Raw genomic sequence first — 16,714 nt, forward strand, 5'->3', positions numbered from 1 at the left:
CATCTGTTTAAATATTTAATGGGGGAATCTGCCTCTGCGCTTTCACCTGGCCCCTCTTAACAGACTTCCTAAATAGCTTCTGAAGCTCCCCTGCTGATCAAAACACACTGTTAAAAGAGATGCCTAGTTAATCTTGGAAGGGCTCCTGGCCTCAGTTAGACCCGGCACTGGTTGCAGGCAAAGCTGCTGCCTTGTGGATGGTACCACATCAGGGAAGGGACAATTGGAAGAACTGCTCCGGAAGCCGGTGATCTAGGGTCCTCCAACACACAGGGAGCATCAAAGGTGTGAAATACCCCGGTGCTGGGGCTATTTGTGGTGCCTTGCCCAGAGCTTGGGCGTATAGGGAAATGCTTTTCTGTCTAGACAGATTTATACTCTGTCCATCCATTTGTAATATCTATCTATCCATCCCCATATACTCCCCTCTATCCATCTCCCCTCCATGTTCCTATATCCATCTAACCATCCCTATACATACACACTATTGAGAACTGACATATGCATGCCTGAGTGTTCAGAGAGCCTGCAACAATAGCTCCCAGGGGTGCGAACAAGGCATGGGGGGTTGAGCTACAGCAGCCTAGGTCCTGACAGCACCAATCACCCTTTCCTTGTCTTTAACAATGAGAACAAAGAGCATTTCCCCAGCTCTCCTTGCTTCTAATCCTCCTGCACCTTTCCCTTTGCCAGTTTCCAGATTGGGGGTGGGCGGCTAATCAGAGTTTATTCCACCCGGACTGAGAATTTGAGGCAGGGGTTGAAATAACTGAATTACCCTAAACTGCTCATGTGGTTGCACAATGTAATTGGATTGATTTTGCGTGTGGTTTATATATATATATATATATATATATATAGTTCTCCTTCATCCCAATTGCCAGCTGCATTTAATATTTTAATTCCCTAAGCTTCTTTAGACTAGGGTAAACAGGAGAGGTGTTTATGACCAGGCCTTGTGGGGGTGTTTGGGGTGGGGCAGTTCTGGCACTCCTTTGTGAGCTTGAGTCAGAAAGTTTAGGGCTCTACAGGAGGGCTGGGAGTCAGGACTCCTGAGTTCAATCCCCAACTCTGGGAAGGGAGTGGGGTCTAGTGGTTAGAGCAGGGTGTCTGGGAGTCAGGACCCCTGGGTTCTATCCCAGGTATGCTAGAGCTGAAGTGGTAGCTAGCCCTTCTGCTCTTCACAGGGGCAGGTGTCACACAGATCTCCTAAACTCTCCGCTGTGCATGCAGACATCTACACACACAGACTCTGCATGTAACTTCCCCCACCAAACACTCTACTGGTGTCCCCTCCCTACACACACACACCATGCAGCTCAGCTTGAGGAAGCATGCAAAGCCAAGCCCTGTGTCACAGGGGGCTTTGGCAGCTAGATGCCTCTTCCCCCTCCCCTCCCCACCTCCCCTCCTATCCACTCAACCCGCAGATATTCCCATTCCAGCCAGGCTTGCTTTGATGCACAGAGGTCTATTTAAATGTAAACGGCCATAGGCCCAGCAAAGACAGATCTGGACTCGTTCGGAACCCCTGGATGCTGTCAGAGGCAACTGGATGGAAAGAGTGAGGAGCAGTGTGGTCCTCCTGGGTTCTACTCCAGCTTTGCCAGTGCCCTGCTTGGGCAAGTTGCTTCCTCTCTCTGGGCCTTTGTTTCCCCTCCCTCTTGTCTGCTCAGACTGTGAACTCTTCAAGGGAGGGTCTGGCTCTGACTCTTTCTCTATGCAGTGCCTGGCATGATGGGGGCCTTGATTTCAATTGGGGTCTGTGTAGTGCCTGGCACAATGGGGGGCCTGATCTCGGTCAGGGTCTGTGTAGCGTCCAGCATGAACAGTCCAGTCCTCAGTCCAGTAGATTGCAGCTAGCTGGAAAGCATCAGAGTGGGATGTAATAAACAATTTTTAGACAGAACAGTTTGCTATTGGAAAACGCAGTTTGGTTAAAATGAAACCTGTTGTGGGAACATGTCAATTTTGACAAATTTATTGTCAGGAAGAAGTCAGAACGAATCATTTTGACTTTCTCATTTCATTCTCAGATGGTAAACCATTCCGTTTCCACTAGGTCCTCTCGATTTTTTTTTACTTTTCTATGAATTCTGACATTTTGAAATGTTTTTGTTCCAAAACAGAAATTTTCCAGGGAAGGAAAATCCCACCAAAAAAGTTTGATTCAGTTCCATTGAATTGTTTTCTTTTGATCATGTGGAAACATTTCATTTTGAGAAGGAGAAAATGTTTTTTTCCACGTGATCTTTTGATGCATTTTAGTTTGCCTTTGCTGTGATAGGAGATGAGATTTACCTTCTCGAAATGAACTGATTTGACATTATAAAAAGGAAGAGATGCAGTGGAATTTTCCTTTTTTCTAGATTTGATCCCAAATCTAATGTAGGGATATTTGGGTGAAACTGAATTACCTGTGGTATACAGGTGGTCAGACTAGATGATCAGTCCCTTCTGGCCTTAAACTCTATGAAATCTCTCCATCTCTTGGACCCTAGCCTGGTGCACAAGGCAGTGTCCCTGTTTCACCGCCCTCCCCCCAACCGCCCACCCCCCTGACAGCAGAGTAGGTTCTTTGCAGCCTCTGAAGCATCCATCCCCCTTATCCCCAGCCTTCTAACCATGCTAGGCATCTCCAGCGCTGCCAATAACATATCCTGCAAAGAGGCTCTGCATTAAAAAGCTGGTGACTGACATGGCAGGGGGAGTAGCTGTGTTAAAAAATGGCCCCTTTAGTTCTCCCCTCCCCCACCCCATGGGCTGTCTGATTCAGCTGACATAAAGGAGCACTTGGCTCCTGTTAATGCCCTGGAGCGTGTGCAGGCATGGCATGGCAGAGCTAGCACGTGAGTCAGCTCCATTCCCTCCCTGCATGGGATCTCCATTCATAGTGCCCAGGCAGGAGGCATCAAGGACTCAGCGGCAGTAGGGGAGAGACCCGGGAGGAGGTTTGGCAGGACCAGTGGACAAGTGTGGGGGAGCATTTTATGAGAGCAGGAGTTATGCATCTGGGAGGAATTAATGCAGGTCGTCTGTGCAGCCTCCTTGGAGCATACAGCTGCAAATTACTCAAAGATGCAGGGCCAGAATGAAGGTCAGGACTCCTGGGTTCTGCCCCTGTGCTGGGAGCTCTAGCCTGGAATGGTGGCAACTGCAGTTTCTGTTCTTTCTTTTGATGAATTCCTCATCTCATGTCATTCGGTACTGGTTCCCCCTCTCTGGGGCTGCAGGGGTTGGGCCAAGACCAGGCAATGGGGGACTGGTGCTGATAGCGGTTCCCCAGGCCTGGGCAAGGGTATGTGTCAATGGAAGGGGCAGATACTGGACAAAGACGGGGACTCCCTGGTGTTGCTCTTGCCAGTATTTTGTGGGTTCCTCCCAGCTCTCTCCTGTTGTTCTCCACTCCCCATCCCCAGATCAGAGGACAGAACCCAATAGCCCTGACTCCCAGACTGCCTGTTCTAACCACTAGAAATCACTTTCCTCACATAACAGGGGATAGAACCCAGGAGTCCTGACTCCCAGCCCCCCGTTCTAACCACTAGACCCCACTCCCTACCAGATCAGGGGACAGAACCCAGGAGACCGAACTCCTATCCACCCTCTGATCTAATCACTAGACTCCGCTAGCCTTCCAGAACTGAGACTAGAACCCAGGTGTCCTGAAGACCCTTTACCACTAGCCCCTGGAACAGAGTCCGAGGATGGACTGTGGTGCGCATGAGGAAAGCAGGCTGTGGCTTAGATTGGGGCAGAAAACTTTCCAGGAGTAATAACAACAGCAATTAATAGTTATGCTCATTAAAATACTTGCTAATTAATCCCCTTGATATTTACATGTGGTCTTGTTAGCCTCCTGCTTCAGAGTGAGCAAGTGACTCCCCAAAGAGAGTTGGGAATAGAACCCAGGAGTCCGGACTCCGACACCCCCTGGCCTCAACCCTCTAGATTTCACTCCCCTCCCCCGCAGCTGGGGACAGAACCAAGGAGTCCTGACTTCCAGCCCCTGCGTAACCACTAGACACCACTCCTGGCCGCCTTCTCCTTAGCCCCCATATTTCTCACACGATGCCTGACAGCAGTGGATCTGCTCTCAGACAGCCCCTCTCTACGGTACCAGTTATTCTCAATAAAGCACGTATCTTATCATAGCAAGGCCTGTATGGGAGCTGTTATTGCAAGGGGAATGGCCTCTTCCATTTGTATCTATCCAGGCTATTCTGGTCCCTTATCTAAGGCATTGGGGGCAAAGCACTCAGGAGAGGAACAGGAGTTATAGAAACCAGCCTCCTGTTCTACTGGAGAAAGATGTTCACCCCAATTTACTTACTTCTCTATTTATTTGCCTAGTGCAGCTTTTATGAAGTGTTAATATGCCGGGAAAAGAGCCATGGGTCTAATCCATCCACATGGGGCTGTAATAAATTCCCTCCCCCAACCTGTGGGGAAGGGGCCTAGGTGTCCTGGCTCCCAGTCCTCCCCAGAGCCCTCACTCTCAGCCTTCCCCCCCCACACCAAACTTTAACCACTATCTTTTCCTCCCAGAACTGAGAATAGAACCCAGGAGTCCTGGCTCTGGGCTCCCAGTACTCTAACCATTAAAGAATGGCATAGAATCAAAAAAACCTGACTCTCAGCCCCTGCTTCTGTGGTTAGAGAAGCGGGGGCTAAGAGTCAGGACTCCTTGGTTTTATTCCCAACTCTGGGAGGGGACTGAGGTCAAATGGTTAGAATGAGGAGGACTGGGGGTCGGGGCTCCTGGGTTGTATTCTTAGATCCATTGGAGTGAGGGACTGGGAGCCAGGACTGCTGAGTTCTGTTCTCGTCTCCTGCCACAGCAAGTCCTTTCCTCTCTGTGCATCACTCTCCCCTGCCTTCCCCCCATAACAGGGATAAGAATATTTTCCTTCCTGCCCCTGGATGAATTTATTTGTCCCAGACTCTGGGAGCTCAGGGAACAGAATCCTATTGCTCTTTTGTCCAACAAACCAAGCAGTGACTGAACTTCTCTGCTCCTCAAACCAGCTGGGGAAAAATACATCAGCCAGTCTTGTCCTCACATCTCATCTGCATGATTTGTTAAGCAGGAGAGGATGCCTAGAGAAAGCTGCATTCAGTTCCTGAGTGTCCCGCAAGGGCTTGGCAGCCACAGCACCCAGCATAATCTTCCTCTTGCGTGAACCGCCAAGGGCTGGTGTTATGGGGAAAGTTTGGCTAAAAAAAAGGCATCAGCTCCCTGGCCCATGCAGCACGGTACCCTGGCAGGGTGGCTGGCAGGAAAGGTAGGTGACGTGTTTTGGCCAAAACATTTTGGGGAGATAAATGCAGATTTGGTGACACCGGCATGTTTGGTGGATTATGGTGATGTTGTTGGATTGTTCGTTTTGATCCCCCCAAAAAACATTGACACGCTTTGATTTTTCAGTTCAAAATGACTGTGTTTCAAAGTTTCCTTTCATCTTTTTTTTTAAATTCCCAAATGTCAAAAAATGGTGGAAATCAAGGTGATTTTTTTCCAATTTTTTGATTTACTGAAAATTTTCATTTTCAGTCTGAGCTGAAATAACTTTTCCCCCTGATTTTTTGAAGTTGCCAACAAGTCAAAATATCCATTCCGTGCTCAGTTGTAGCTGGCAGCAGGGATGGAACCAGGGATCTCTCTTAATAGGGTCCCAAGCCTCTGCAGCTTGAGCTAAAAGATCTAAAGCTGTAGGAGGCTCAGCAACCTCTATCTGTGGCTCTCTGCTACCACTAGAGGGCGACAGAATGAACGATTGAGGTTTACACTTGCCCCTCCCCCTTCCTCCTTAGGAACCATGTCCCAGTTAATGGCCCGGATTCTGTGAATTTGATGCCCCTGCAGCACTTGCTGCTCCATTTCATTCCTACTGCTGCCACCGCTCTTGCTATCATGATGTTGTTGCACTTAAGCAGCCTGGCTCTAAAGACAGTTGCAGAGGAGCTGGGATAAGGGAGTCATCTTCCTGCTCTAGGCACCAGCAAACCAAGCACGTGCTTGGGGAACTTTTCAAGGGGCAGCATTCCCGACCCTTTTTTTTTTTTTTGCTTCAGCGGCACTCCGGCCCTTTTTTAAATTATTTTTTGCTTCGGTGGCATTCTGCTTGGGGCGACAAAAAACCTAGAGCCAGCCCTGGTGGGGGATTGGCTGCTCAGAGGGGTGGGGAATGGGGCCTTTCCCATCCAGGGGGTGCCAGCTCCCATCCGTACCTAGGTGTCTGAAATGTGTTCCCTTCCTGCACCAGTATGGCGCATGCAATGAGTTGTCTGGGATTCATCTGACAAATTACCACCCCACTAAAATAACACCATTGCAGCCAGCATCCTCAGCCATCTTAGCTAGATAATAAGATTCCAGGATTGTCACTGTGTGTCACAAACCCTAGAATGTCTGCTGAGTCAGTGTGACCTGAAAGAAAGAGCTCAAAGCATTGGTTAGAGCTCTCTTTGTTCAGAATGTCACCAAGGTCAATTATCCCTGAGATTCGCGGTCTGTTACCGTCGTCCAATTCGTATGTTCTTGGCCATTTTTGGCTTTTTTACATTCACGACTACACAAATTCACCTGTGCAACAGCCCGGGCGTTCAGCTCCTAGTTATTTAATACTTGTGTGATGGTAGCGCCCAGAAGCCCCAGCCAGGGATCAGGACCCCATTGTGCTAGGTGCTGTACAGACACAGAAGAAAAGACAGTCAGGAGCTAAGCATTGAATGGCCCATACAGACCGAGTTCCCTTCTCATCTAACATCCTTAGAATTATGGCAGAATGAGCACTGGCACTATGTATGCATAAAAAATCTGTTCTAGGCAAATCTTTGGTTCTCAGGATTCCTTGAGGGAGCACCCAAGGGGTTAACTCATCCTCATCTCTTCCCTGTTTACGTGGGATTGTAATCAGCCTTCAGAAACCTACTGTCTCCTCCACGCTTTACAATTCCCGCTCCTATCCGCATTCCCCACTGCATTATTATGAACATAATGGCCCCGCGTCGCAGAAATAAATTATTTTCCCTGTGTTTTTAACTGCCTGGTTATTTTTCTGATGTGCCAATCTGCTGAATTTAATCCAATCAGACTGGCATAATCTCTTGTGACTGTGTCAATAGGCTTGTTTCTTAAGTATTAGGGTTAATGGAGAGGAGGCATTTCTATATGTTCATTATTACTATTTTTGCTATGCTTAAAAAATATTAACCAACACCCAAAATAAAGAGAGACACATTCCCACAGTGCAGTAATTATTAACAGCTGATTTTAGCTGATGCATACACCTGATCAGTAGTGAGCATGATCAATTTATCTTACTTAGATGAACCCTGTTAATTAGCACCTCAAAATATTTAGCATCCACAACATACCATTGTGCCAGGCGCTGCCCAGACCCTGACTGAGATCAGAGCCCCCATTGTGCTGGGCACTGCACAGACCCTGATTGAGATCAGCGCACCATTTTGCCAGGTGCTGCTCAGACCCCAACCAAGATCACAGCCCCCGTTGTGCTGTGTGCTGCCCAGACACACAGTGAGAGATAGTCCCTGCCCCACACAGTCTAAATAGACAAATGAAGGATTATTCTCCCCATTTTACAGATGGAAAATCCAAGGGCCAGAGAAGGGAAATGGAGTCTGTGGTAGATCAGGGAATTGATCCCACATTTCTTAGCGCCTAGGCTAGTGCCCTAACCATTGGGAAATCCTTCTTTTGGCTTAACTAAATGGTTGGGGGTCAGACTAAACCAGCCTCTCAGTGAGGGGGGTTCAGGTAAACACCTCCCTAGTGGCTGGTTATTTCATAATTGACCATTAAGGGGTTTCTTATAGCTGGTTCTAGCTTCTGTTGCAGATGGGATACCTGAGTAGATGGGCCCCATTGTTCCACTCTGGTGCCAGGATTCCTATAAAGTACAGAGCAGTCTGAAATGGACGTGCTCATCTTATCTGTACTGCTGAGCAATGATTACTCATTGAGATGGCAGGATAGATCCTTAGATAGATGGAGGAGGATTATGTCTGGTGAGAGAGAGATTGTGTGATACATATAACCCCTTTTGGGGCTGGCCAGAGCTGGGATAGGATCCAGGTGTCCTGACTCCCAGCCCACCGCTTTCTCCTCTAACCACTATACCACACTCCCCTCCGAAAGCAAAGGACAGAAACCAGTACTTTCAGCTTCTCTCTCTAAACCACTAGACCCCGCTCTCTTCCCTGAACTGGGAACAGAATGCAGGAGTCCAGAGACTTGAGAGACAAACTAGAAGAACTCAGCAAGCTGGTCCATTGTCAGAAATCCAGCGATTTCTCTGCTGCCCAGGCTTTCTTGGACTGCTACTGCTGGGGTGTTCATTAATGTAAGGACATGTGTAAGTGAGAGTTAAAGAGCCCATGATCCCATGGTGGGCACTTGTGGGGTTTTTTATCGGCCTGATTTCCATTGAGATAATTCGCCCTCCTGGCCTTTCTCTCTGGCACGCGGCTGTTCTCTTTAAAAACACAATATATATCTCTAGTCCTTCCCAATTGGATGTTTCATGCCTCATATGCCATAACAGTTAGTCAATTTCCACCCAGGATAAGAAATCTATTTTTATTTGCAGTGGAATGGGGTGTGTGTGTACGGGTGTATTATTTTCATATTGTATTTTATTTATTTATACTGAGCCCCCTATTGTTAACGCTCTCATTCACTTGGCATTAGTTATGGTGTTTTCCCCACACCCAATGGCTGTAATATACCAAGGATATAGATTTTACGTTTATTTATTTTTTTCTTCTTAGACAAGCTAAAGAGATTGTTTGTGGACAGGGGAAATAATCACCAGCTATTCAATGCTCCCCCTTCCTTATCCTTTCCCTAGCCCATTGCTGCCAGAGATTTGGGGAAGGAAATCAGTCTCAGGTTTGGGGTCAGCAAGAGAGGAAGGCACAGATATATGGGGGAGGTCTTGAAAATATGATGTGGGAGGTTTTGCTATCATTTTGTTCTGCTGTAGCATGAGATCAGAAGATTGAAAAGGTCCGGTGGATAGGGGGTCTGCACTAAGATATAGGCCATGTGGCATCTATTTCTGGCTCCGCTGGGGGAAGTGGCATCCATTCCCTGTGCCTCAGTTTCCCCTCCCACCCTTTGACTATTTAGACTGTCCACTGTTTGAGCTGGGGATTGTGTCTGGGCCCCAGTCTGTTGGGGTTTGTGCAGTGGCCCCCCCTCACTGGATCCCCAGCTGGTGCAAATTGGCAGCGCTCCATTGGAGTCAGGGGGGCCAGATCTCTAGCTAATGTAAATCAGCGTCGCTCCATTGGAATCAATGGCCAGATCCTCAGCTGGTGTAAACTGACACTGCCCCATTAGAGTCAGTAGGTCGGATCCCCAGCCAGTATAAATACACCTGTTTGCATCAGCTGAGAATCCTTCTCCAGCACTGTAAAAGACGCCTATTACAGCAAATGAGACTATAATTCATATTCAAACTAGTGGGGACACCATCCATGGTCCTGCCACTAACCCCTGGCTGCGTAATTTGATTGTAAATTTTCTAATTGCATCAGTTGAGCCAATCCAGTGTCTTGGATGTTCAAGAATTGATCTTTTAAAAGCTGTTGAAAAATTGGAGAGAGTGCAGAGAAGAGCCACAGAAACGATGAAAGCTGGAGAAAATGCTCTTACTGGGAGAGATGTAAGAACAGGAGCAGCAGAAGCTCCTTAAAAATGGCCCGGCTCTGCCCCTTCACCCTGAGACCCTGCCCCCGTGCCAACCCTTGCCTCCGCCCTTGCACTGCCCATACCCCTGAGGTCCCGCCCTCGCACCGTTCCTTCCCCTGAGGCCCCATCCCCACACCACCTCTTTCCCTCAAGATCCTCCTCCCGTTCCACTCGCTCCTCTCTGCTTCTCCTGTTGCTCACCCTTACGGCCGGTAAAAAGCTTTTACATAATCTTACTTTTAAAAGTGATAGGGCCCCCCCACCCCAATCCTGGTGCCCCTGCATAAGAAGTTCAATCTATTTAGCTTCTCAGAAGGAAGACTGAAAGAGGGCTTGATTCTGGAGCGTTTGTACCTTCACAAGGAGAATATACCAGTGCTAAAGCGCTCTTTAACCTAATGGAGAAGGCAGAACACGGACCTAAGGCTGGAGGTGAAGGCAGAAATATTCCAGTTAGAAATAAGTCATCAGTTTCTCCTGAGGAGAGTGATTATCCATTGGAACAAACTCCCAAGAGAAGGGGTGGATTCTCCATCTGACTGGATGCCTCCCTGGAAGTTGATTCAATCAAACACAGGTTTTTGGGCTCAGTACAGGGGTAATTTGGTGAAATTCTGCAGCCTCTAATGTACAGGAAGAAATCAGACCAGATGATCTAATGGTCCCTTCTGGCCTTGAAAACTCAGTGACTCAAGATCCTCCGGCTTTCTTTGTGACTCTTTAGTGATGCAAATCATCCTCCCTGACACTAAACTTTGTGGGAGCTGGAGTGTTTTTTAATTAAAAGCTGCAAACCTTCTATGGTTGCACCTATGCTGACCAGACCTTAATACACTTCCCCCTGTGTAGCCCTAGTGGCTCAGCAGAGCCCATTCCAGTGTGATACATCCATTTAATCCTCGATTCTAAGGCCAGAAGAGAGCACTGTGATCATCTGGTTTGCCCTTCTGTATAACACAGGCTATAAGACTGCCCTGAAATAATGCCTGACCTAGAGCACCTCTTTTAGAAAATCAGCCAATATTGATTTCAGAATTGCCCATGATGGAGGAAAAAAGAGGGAGAAATTATTATTATTTTATTTGCAATTAAATCCACAATTTAGGAGTGTTCTCTTTTTTGCAGCACCTGCTGCAAATTCTCAGAAAACTGGCTTGTTTTTAACCACTTTGTTACGACTCAACATAGGCATGTTGATCAGAAGCCTGGCTCCTAGATGCACCTCCGAAACTCATGGAGAAGGATAAAAGAAGCATCAGAGCTATCAAAGATGAAGGTAAAAACTCCTTTTCAGGGCAGATGGGAAAATGCAATTTCTGTTCCACAGGAAATCTCAACATTGTAAAGGATTTTTTCATTCCAAATCAGTGAAAAGCCAAAATTTTGAAGTTTCCCATGAAAAGCAAGGGCCAAATTATGTTGATCAGGGACCATTGGAACATTTTGTTTTGAAAAGAAATGGTTGGACATTCTCAATAAGGTAAAAATGGATCATTTCCCTTTGATTCATTTTCTTTCCACTTTTCTATGCTATTAAACTATTCAATGTAACAGATGTACTATAGATAATATATACATGACATATCTACGTATTATATATTATTAGAAATATTTGAATAGCATAGAAAAGTGGAAACTAAACAAATCAAAAAGGTGATACTGAAATGAAACATTTCCCACTGATTCCAAGGCCAGAAGGGCTAACTGTGATCAACTAGCCTGACCTCCTGTATGACACAGGCCATAAGACTTCCCCAAAATAATTCCTAGAGCAGATCTTTTAGAAAAACATTAAAATCTTGATTTTATCCTAAGTAAATTGTTCCAGTGGTTAATTACTCTCGCCATTAAAAATTGATGCTTTATTTCCACTCTGAATTTGTGTAGCTTCAACTTCCTGCCATTGGATCATGTTAGATCTGTCTCTGCTAGATTTGTTCCCCATGCTGACATTTAGAGGCTGTAATCTAGATTGCCCTTTAACCTTCTCTCTGTTAAGCTAAATAGACTGAGCTCTTTGAGTGTATCACTATAAGGCATGGTTTCTAATCTTTAATCATTCTCATGGCTCTTCTCTGAACCCTCTCCAATTTATCAACATCCTTCTTGCATTCTGGGCACAGATTCCTCCTGCCTCATCCCTGGGGATGGACTAGGTGACTTCTTGAGTCCCCTTCCAGTCCTGCATTGCTGTGATTCTAGGATATTTTTCGACATCATCAAAATGAGAAAATCGAGAGAGTCCATGATGACTTTCTCCCTTTGAAAGTATCATTAGAATCAAAACGTTCCCATGATGCCACATTTTTTGATGGAAACCTCTTTGGATTAAACTTCCTTGACCAGTTCCACTCATGGATTCGTAGATTTCACAGAGCCATAGAGTTTAAGGACCGTTAGATCATCTAGTTTGACTTTGTGCACATCTCAGGCCATTACATTTCACCCAGTTACTCCTGTACTCAGCCCAGTACCATAATACTCTAAACACTGTTCCCAAATGGTTTTGCATGCATCATAGGAGCTACACCAATTTCCATGCCTAGTAGTGCTGCTAGGGGCTGTAATAGGCTCATTGGATGAGGAGGAATGAAGATTTCCTACTCCTAGGTTCTATTTTGTCTTGCCAGAGGCAAACTGCATACCAATGTACATCTTCTCTAAGCAAAGCAGCCCTTTCCTCACTCCCTCCCACACCAGTTGTGGAACCTAAGACAGAGGCTGCTGTTTGGGGGAATTAAAGCTATGTAAGATCCCACATCGATTACAGATGTGCTGGTTTTTCAAACAAATTCTCTGGGTGTAACTGTGGTTGCTGGAAAAGGTGAATTAGTGGTTAGGGCAAGGCGTGGGTGGGAGCCAGGACGCCTGGGATCTATCCCTGCCTGTGGGAAGGGCGTGGGTATAATTAACAGAGCAGCATTGCTAATCTTCAGGATTTATTCCTGAATCTCATGATTTTTGGCATTTTCCTTAAAGTCATGGGATTCTTGGGGTTCTTTTTTTTTTTAAGGTATACAATGTAAATAAACAAACTGCACTCCGAAGATACCAGACACAACATCACTGATTTCTCCTTTCCAAGTAGGGTGACCAGACAGCAAGTGTGAAAAATCGGGACAGAGGGTAATATGAGCCTCTATAAGAAAAAGACCCCAAAATCAGGACTGTCCGTATAAAATCGGGACATCTGATCACCCTACTTCCAAGACCTGGGGATAGAACCCAGGAGTCCTGATTCCCAGCCCCCTTTCTCTTACCACTAGACACCACTTTCCTTCAGAGTTGGGGAGAAAACCCAGGAGTCCTGGCTCCCATCTCATGCACAGAGGCTTGCTCCCACTTCTCAGTGCCACTCATTTACATATGGATTCCACTTCCTGTAATTTAACTTTTTAGTTTGTTCTGATTGCAGGGTAATTTTTAATGCGTTTCTCTGCCAGACAATTTGTTCAATATCCCCCAAGACTCCACAGTGTTCAGATTTGCAGCTTTTTATTGCGAGTCAGTTTAAATTAAACGCGTTGCCAGGATCCCGATGTGGATTGTAATTGTAATTTGTTTCTGCGCCCTGCCCCTCCCCCAGCTGCAAAGGTTCAGCATGCCATCTCTCCATGCGCCAGTGTGAAAAGCACATGCATGACTTTCTATGCCCAGTGCCACCAATATAGTGGGAGTCTCCAAATGGGGGATGTGTGCTTTAAAATAATTGGCACAGCTCTGCCTGTGCCCCTCAATCCCGCCCTGCACTCCCCTGTTATCCCAGCCCTGGGCTCCCCCTAGCTCTGCCTGTGCCCCTTAATCCCGACCTGCACCCCCTGCTATCCCAACCCTGGGCTCTCCCCAGCTCTGCCTGGGCCCCTCAATCCTGTCCTGCACCCTCAGCTATCCCAGCCCTGGGCTCTCCCCAGCTCTGCCTGCACCCTTCAATCCTGTCCTACACCCCCCTGCTATCCCAGCCCTGGGCTCCCCCCAGCTCTGCCTGTGCCCCTCAGTCCTGCCCTGCACCCCCCCTGCTATCTCATCCTGGGCTCGCCCCAGCTCTGCCTGTGCCCCTCAATCCTGCCATCTACCCCCCGTTATCCCAGCCCTGGGCTCCCTCCTGTCCCACACACACAAACTCCTAACATAGCATGTATGTTTTATGGACAGATTTACAGATGTCAAGATTCAGCAAATAAGGGACTAGGCTAGAACTGACTTGCTGGGTGACCTTGGGCAAACCGCTTCCCTACTTGGTGCCTCTGTTTCCCTTCCTGCCCCTTGTCTGTTCAGATTGAGAGTTCTCCAAGGCAGGGACTGCCACTCTGTGTCTGTACAGCGCCTGGTGCAATTGGGGCCTGGTCTTGGCCAGGGTCTGTGCAGCACCTGGCAGGATGGGTGGAGACCTCTAGTTGGTACCATAACAATAAGGCTGGTTCCTAACATGCAATTCAATCACTCCCGTAGCCTTCAATGCTAAGAGTAGCTTTTCCTGGAGGAAATCAGGACATTAGCCCATCAAATTGCTGGCTAGCCTGTAGCTGCATCGCTGGATTAGGGACGAAGGGCAGGATTCAGTTAGCCCAGAGCCAGCTGCCTCTGAGGAATGGAAAAGCCTCTTCTCAAGAATATTGATCTGAGAATGAACTAGGGAGCAGACAGCTGGGGCTCTGAGTTGGCCAAGATTGCCTGTGGGGACGGGGACAGGCTGGCTCTAGCTACTGCAATTAACAAGGGGGGAGCAAAGGAACCCTGGAAGTGGGGCTTGAGGAAAGGATGCAAAAGCTTAGAAGTAGCTTCTAAAATCATGGGGGGCTGTCCTGAAGGAGTCTTCGGTCCTGGAGGAGAGTGGGGGCAGGGGAGTTAGAGTGGGCGGGGGGTGGGGGTCAAGTCAGGGCTCCTGGGTTCTGTTCTGGAGGAGGGGAAGGGAGTGGGCCTCTGCCAGCTCCAACTCATCCTACTTGGAAGTGACTGGGCAGAGTTCAAACACTTGTAAATCAATAGCAATTCTGAGGACAAATAAAAGTGAGTTAAAGGGCTCTGGGTGCCCTCCCCCCGACCTTGGTGAGGATATGTCAGCGCCAGCTGAATCACAAACCCGGCAGCCATGGAGGGGCTGGGGGGGCCACTCTCCTCCACAGACCTGGGGAGAGTACGCAGCAGTTTCAGCCTCTTCTGCTCTACGCACTTGACCCCACCCTCCCCAGAGCTGGGAATAGAACCCAGGAGTCCTGGCTGCTCCCCGACCCACATGCATACAGAGAAATTGAAGGAGCGTGGTTAGGAACCCTTACGTGATGCAGCAACTTAAATACTTAATTGAGTATCACTCCAGCACCTCAGCCCCTGCTGTCTGATCCCAGCCCTGAGCTCCCCTCCCCTCACAGCCATCCCAAAGCTCCTCAATCCCAACACACAGACCTCCTGCTCCAGACACTAACATGCCCTCCCTACCACCGGGTGTGCCATTGTGAATCCGTGCAATGTCCATCCTTTGCATCAGCCAGGGCCTCCTGACAGCTGGCTGCCACTCTCCAAGTCATTGTGATTGCAGGGGCCCAACCCCACAGGGAGAGCCCCGGGGCCCAGCTGTTCCAGTACTGTCTGTGAGCATGAACATCAGGCCACAACGCAAGGGCCTGGAGCAGCCGAGCAACCTTCAGCAGCCAGCCATGGCCCCTTGCCAGGCCCGCTCCATGCATGGACATGCCACAGCTAATGATGTACAGGGGGACCCACAGGGAGAGGGGTGGGAATGGGGATAGACGGCTGGGTAGAGTGGGGTGTATATGTAGGTCACGTTGGGTCCATAGTGCTTTCCTTCTCTGACTCCGTTTTCTAATCAAAGATCTGATGTTTTAATAACTCCCTTTTGAACTGTATCCCCCCAACCCCCCCCAGTTAATGAAGCCAACATGTTCAACTCACGTCTGGGTGCTCCGGGATCCCAGCCAGCAGTGTGGGCTCTGTGGTCCTCCTGCTCAGGACGCCTGGGTCCATGGCAGGTGAGGGGGTGGGGAGCAGCAGCACGATATAGCCTGGCTCCAGGGAGAGGGTAAGCTGGGGGCAACAGCAGCTGGGCAAGCCATGTAATGGGGTGGCTCTCACAGGCTCAGCTGGACGGGCTCTCTGGGCTGGTAACTGTAGAGGGAGGGAAAGGGTTAATCTGGGTATAGCATCAATATTAGCAGCAATCTCATGCTGTAGCAGCTTTCCCACTGCAGCCCTCAAACAGCATAACAAGGGACATCTGTCCTCCCTGTTTTATAGCGCGGGATGCTGAGGCAGAGGGACTTGTCCAGGATAGAACCCAGGAGTCCAGAGTCTCTACTCCCACCTGCTGTAACCACTAGACCCCACTCCCCTTTCAGAGCTGGGAATAGAACCCAGGAGTCCTGACTCTAAATCCGGCTGCTCTAACCCCCTAGACCCAACTTCCTTTCCAAGGCTGGGACTAGAACCCTAGTTCTGATAAAAAAGAAAAGGAATACTTGTGGCACCTTAGAGACTAACAAATTTATTTGAGCATAAGCTTTCGTGATGTTTCTGTTGTCATGCACACCCCTCTATCTACCCAGTTACCCCGGCTTCCAGGAAGCAGAGAGAGGCAGCCCAAAACCGGGGATGCAGACTCCAGAGGGGTAACTGAGCTCAGATCTGTCTGCCATGCTCCCTGCAGTGCCAGCGCAAGTACCACTCCGTGTGCCACCCAGGACCCTCCCCACTGACCTCCTTCTGAGGAAATTCCTGGGGTCTCACCGTGCAGATGCTTTGCGATGTGTGTGACCCCCATCCTGCAGAGGGGTGTGGTCAAGACCCCCAGTCTGGGGCACTCTGCTGTACTCAGTGTCCCACAGCACCTTGTGGCTTGGGATGCTGGCTTCCCCATCCGCCCCTGCTAGGGGCTGGTGTGCACAGCGGGAGCTTGGAGCCATTGTCCAGGGCGGCTGTGCTCTGGCAGCAGGGGAAGGCTGGGGCTGATGCAAACAGTGCCCTGTGCCACTGGCCACC

At 48.5% G+C, this 16,714-nt stretch overlaps 2 protein-coding genes across 5 annotated transcripts in view; one reads left to right on the plus strand and one right to left on the minus strand.

Annotated features, from left to right (window-relative positions):
* Positions 1-16,714, plus strand: part of MACROD1 (mono-ADP ribosylhydrolase 1) — a 185,308-nt gene that overhangs the window by 73,103 nt on the left and 95,491 nt on the right. The gene's annotated exons all lie outside the window — the stretch shown is intronic.
* Positions 1-16,714, minus strand: part of FLRT1 (fibronectin leucine rich transmembrane protein 1) — an 86,252-nt gene that overhangs the window by 31,601 nt on the left and 37,937 nt on the right. The window contains exon 2 of the mRNA XM_038409417.2: positions 15,632-15,844. The gene's annotated coding sequence lies outside the window, so the exon portion shown is untranslated. The remainder of the gene's footprint in view (positions 1-15,631; positions 15,845-16,714) is intronic.

Source organism: Dermochelys coriacea, chromosome 7, assembly GCF_009764565.3.
Source record: "Dermochelys coriacea isolate rDerCor1 chromosome 7, rDerCor1.pri.v4, whole genome shotgun sequence".
In the NCBI taxonomy this organism is placed as follows: domain Eukaryota; kingdom Metazoa; phylum Chordata; order Testudines; family Dermochelyidae; genus Dermochelys; species Dermochelys coriacea.